The following is a 5496-nucleotide window of genomic DNA, read 5'->3' on the forward strand; positions in this document are numbered from 1 at the left end:
ATACCACGTTTGAATTTTTAAATATTTACATTGCTGTTTTGTGTTTATAAAAATTGCACATATAATTTTAGAATCAATTTATATAAGTAAATAAATTACATTGAAAGTTACTCAAAATGAAGTTATAATAGCAGCATCCAGTATTAATAATACTGTACATACTTAGTGAAGGATTAGAATTTCCTATACAGAATTAGTGGAATGTAAGGAAATTTTTCCTGTACAGAATTTGAGACAAAAACAAGATTTTGTGAGAATTTGGGTCCCCTTTGAAAATATGTAAAACTTGCTTAGATATCCCTGAAGTTAAACTTCCTTGAGGAGACATGGAAGTTTAAGGAAATGAAGCTTTTTGGAGAGAGTTTTGGGAGGGAAAGCCTACTGGTTCATTTAAGATGGAGGCACAGTTTTGGTTCCTGTTATTCCTATATTGCCAAATCTCTTCTAGAACCCAAGAGCATATCTGTAACGGTTCCATTGCTTTTTTTTCCCTTTGGTGTTACAATTTTGCATAACCATGTATCTTAGACTTTCTATGCTTTTCTTACCTCTGGATATAAATTTTCCAGTGAAGAATTATGCCATTAGAAACCCATTTTTTTAAAAACATCTTTATTGGAGTATAATTGCTTTACAATGGTGTTTTAGTTTGTGCTTTATAACAGAGTGAATCAGCTGTAAGTATACATACATCCCCATATCTCCTCTCTCTTGCATCTCCCTTCCACCCTCCCTATCCCACCCTTCTAGGTGGACACAAAGCACCAAGCTGATCTCCCTGTGCTATTGCAGCTGCTTTGCACTAGCTATCTGTTTTACATTTGGTAGTGTATATATGTTCCTGCCACTCTCTCACTTCATCCCAGCTTCCCCTTCCCCCTCCCTGTGTCCTCAAGTCCATTCTCTACATCTGTGTCTTTATTCATGTCCTGCCCCTAGGTTCTTCAGAACCTTTTTTTTTTTTTTAGATTCCATATACATATGTTAGCATACAGTATTTGTTTTTCTCTTTCTGACTTACTTCACTCTGTATGACAGTCTCTAGGTCCATCCACCTCACTACAAATAACTCAGTTTCATTTCTTTTTATGGCTGATCAATATTCCATTGTATATATGTGCCACATCTTCTTTATCCATTCATCTGTCGATGGACACTTAGGTTGCTTCCATGTCCTGGCTATTGTAAATAGAGCTGCAATGAACATTGTGGTACATGACTCTTTTTGAATCATGGTTTTCTCAGGGTATATGCCCAGTAGTGGGATTTCTGGGTTGTATGGTGGTTCTATTTTTAGTTAGAAACCCATTCTTGATACCTCTATAAACCACAGTTTGCTCTTTAAGCAACTTTTAAACCATTAAAGACCAGAAACATTTAAAATGCAACTTTATTGAAGATTTTTCTAGTTATGAAGTACTTCACGTTTTTAAAAACACTATTCTTAGCATGCTAACCTTTTCCTAATTACTGAGAGATTGTGAATGTTCATTTATTGTATGTTGCTGTGATATGGTGCTACTCTCAGGGATCCAGATGTGGTTAAGGGAATCTAGTCCTTACTCTTTTTTTTCTTTTGAAATTTATTTATTTATTTATTTATGGCTGTGTTTGGGTCTTTGTTGCTGCGCGCGGTCTTTCTCTAGTTGAGGCGAGCAGGGGCTGCTCTTCGTTGCGGTGCGCGGGCTTCTCATTGCGGTGGCTTCTCTTGTTGTGGAGTATAGGCTCTAGGTGCGCGGGCTTCAGTAGTTGAAGCACATGGGCCCAGTAGTTGTGGCTCGTGGGCTCTAGATCTCGGGCTCAGTAGTTGTAGTGCACAGGCTTACTTGCTCTGCGGCATGTGGGATCTTCCCGGACCAGGGCTCAAACATGTGTCCCCTACATTGGCAGGCGGATTCTTTACCACTGTGCCACCAGGGAAGCCCTAGCCCTTACTCTTAATGGCGTAGCCTAGGTGGTGCTTTTATATTTGTCTACTTTTCACATATCTTTTGTGTCAGTCCTCACGTTGATAATACATGTGTATTCACAGTGTGTTGAGCAGCTTTCTCCCTTTCCGTTCTCTCCCATCTAGCTTCTAAACGTTTTTAATTTACAGTAGACTGGGAAGAATTTAAGCGAAGTTTTCTGGAACAAATAGATAACCACTTAAGTAAAAATTTAAACCTTTTCTTACCCACAGTTCTGATCTTCAGATTCTTTTTTTTTTTTTTTGCGGTACGCGGGCCTCTCACTGTTGTGGCCTCTCCCGTTGCGGAGCACAGGCTCCGGACGCGCAGGCTCAGTGGCCATGGCTCACGGGCCCAGCCGCTCCGCGGCATGCGGGATCCTCCCGGACCGGGGCACAAACCCACGTCCCCTGCATCGGCAGGCGGACTCTCAACCACTGCGCCACCAGGGAAGCCCCCAGATTCTTGAGTAATGGCTCAAGAGTGATTTTCTAATGAGAACCTGCTGTATAGCACAGGGAGCTCTATTTCACTTCACTGTACAGTAGAAACTAACACAACATTGTAAAACAACTATACCCCAATAAAAAAAAATTAATTAATTAAAAAAGTGATTTCCTTTGAGAAAAAGTAAATGGCTTTCTTATATTTGTTCATTACTCAAAACGAGGTTTTTTTTTTTTGTTTTTTACTATTTAACATTTTATTGATTGAAACGTTTATGATCATAAGTTGCATCAGGTTTTCTATTATCAAACACAATTAAGATAGTTTTTCAACTGTCATTGAATAATTGAACATAGAAAATAAAAATCTTTCATTTGCAGGTACTTAGAGTTGGAAAAATTCTTCATTCTGTATTCCATCTTATGTGACATACAAGGCTTTGTCTGTTCATCTAGGAATTTAAAGGCCTAATTGAGAAGACTCTAATTGGTTGTAGAATCCATGGCAAAATAGGGTTGCAATAGAAGCCATATATTCCTATGTAGCTGAGGCAGAGCCAGCAACTACTATAATGATGAAATTTCAAATTTTCCACTATTTTCTAGCTTTTCATTGCGGAAAATGCATTTATTGGAGTAAGTTTTGCCATTGGTTGTAAGATTGGATCCATTTCTCTGGTGCAAAAATGTAATTTATCTGTGTATACATTACAGTATGGCATTTTGCACATGTTTCCTGAAGATGCAAAAGCAGTTTCAGAATGAGGAAATGCCAAGGCAATGATGAAAATAACTTTGATCTATGATGAGAAGAGAGACATTTTATCACGTCTTTTTAAGACTAAGGAAGTGTCATTGTTTTTGAGATGAAGGCTTCACCTGGCACCTTAGTCCTATTCCATATCCTTGTTTTGGTCATCTGACTCTTCACAATAGTTGCTTGGAGATAGCTGAGAGGCTGTATCCTGGACTTCAGTCCTCAGTAGGTCCACCGAATAAAAGATAATTCTCAACTTTTAGGTTGTGCAGTTTTTTTTTCAATCAACATCCTTGTTTTGAGTAATGAACAAGTTTTTGTTTTTCATGCTTCCTATTTTAGGAGATTGTTTGAAATCTCGACTCCTGGATAAGTGAGGTAAGACTGTAATATAGGCTAGAGTAGGTTGATTATTTTGTGGCTCTCTGATTGATCTCAGTTTGTCTTAAGATAGTAAAAACTGCATACACCCCTCCACCCCCCCCCAAAAAAGCAGTGGATTTGTTATAGATATGCTCTTGGGTTCTGGAGGAGATTTGGTGATAAAGGGCTGCAGGAATCCAAACTGTTCCTCCATAAAATTAGATGAGCCAATAGGCTTTTCCTTTCCAACAAGGTGTTAAGAGTTGGCTCATGCCATCTGTGCATTATGGGAAAGAGAAAATACGTTTTTTGTCTAGTTTGGACTTGTCATATAAGAACAGTATTATTTTAGAGAATAGCAAATTGACGGTGGTGTTATTACATGAACATATTTAATAGTCACAAAAGTAGTCTAAAGGAATAGAGAGGAGATAGTATTTCAGTCAGAGCAATAATTCCATACTAATCCTCATGACTTTATAGGTTAAATGAATATAAGAATTGAATAGTAGTAATTTAACTTTTTACTACTTTAAATGCTGAAATTGTGTGATCGCAATTAAACTTTAAAATGTCAAGCTTCAGAGGATCACAATTTCTAAGAAAATAGTTGTTTTACTAAATTTATGTGATTGTATGTCAGCTAAATTTAGTTTGTTTTATTTTCTTGGCTAAATAAGTCAGGAAAATGTGTAAAATTAAGTTACCTATGCTGTTTATTGCCTTTATGTGGAAGGTATAATTTAAAATGTCTCAGTAGGGTCAAACTCTTGATTTTTTTGAAATAATTTTTTTAAATTTGAAAATATTAAAAAAATAAGTTTGTACTTAAAAAGTAGTACTTAATGTAAGACTCAGTGTTTTAAAATATAATTTACGTTTATTTGGGGGCCCTTTCTAGAAAAACTATGTGTGTTGTTAGCCTTGTTATAATAAAATTTTATCTGCTAATTGAAAATGCCAGTGTCATAGATAAGCAGATTCACAAAGTATGCAATTACTTATGTTTTGAATTTAATGGCTTTGTTATTGTTTTAGGATTATTGAAATCAGTTTTGTGTTACTTAAGCACACTCTGACTTAGAAAAGCAAAAGTTAGATAACTTAGAAACATGATATAAGTGTTAAAGGGTAGTGCTGGATTAAATTTTTTTGACAGAATAAACAAAATATTGACCCATACCTAATATTGTTACATTGAAATTTTGAACCTTCACCATTAAGAACATTAAGATTTATATTGTAATGAAAATAACCTCATAAAACTTCATATATTCATCATGATTATTATATTGAGAATTGGGGTGAATTTTTAAAATTATAGTATATGTAGGTATAACTTTGGTTTTACATCTTTTAAAATTGTATACTTTTAACATAGACATTTCATATTGAGAGGTTGCCCTAAACTCAGTTTAAGGTAAGCCACTGCTTATCAACCATGTCATAAGTTTTGGTAAAATACAGTTTTAGTTAAATAAAATTCAAAACATGTTTATTTCTTAAGAGCTTCATTATTGCGCTTATTTTTGAAGATAAAAAATTTATTTTTCTGGATGTTTAAAAAACTATATATATTGGTTTCCTAGAGCTGCCATAAAAAATTACCACAAACTTGGGCTTCCCTGGTGGCGCAGTGGTTAGGAGTCCACCTGCCGGTACAGGGGACGCGGGTTCGTGCCCCAGTCCGGGAAGATCCCACATGCTGCGGAGCGGCTGGGCCCGTGAGCCATGGCCGCTGAGCCTGTGCGTCCGGAACCTGTGCTCCGCAACGGGAGAGGCCACAACGGGGAGAGGCCCGCGTAACGCCAAAAAAAAATTACCACAAACTTGGCATAAAACAAAAGCCATTTATCTCTCATGGTTCTAGAGGTTAGAAGTCTGAACTCAAGGTGGTGACAAGGTTGGTTCTTTCTGGAACCTCTGATGGAGAATCTATTCTATGCCTCTCTCTTAGCTTCTGGTAGGCAGCAGTCCTTGA

This window comes from Neophocaena asiaeorientalis, unplaced genomic scaffold, assembly GCF_003031525.2.
Source record: "Neophocaena asiaeorientalis asiaeorientalis breed wild unplaced genomic scaffold, Neophocaena_asiaeorientalis_V1.1 scaffold317, whole genome shotgun sequence".
NCBI classification, from domain to species: domain Eukaryota; kingdom Metazoa; phylum Chordata; class Mammalia; order Artiodactyla; family Phocoenidae; genus Neophocaena; species Neophocaena asiaeorientalis.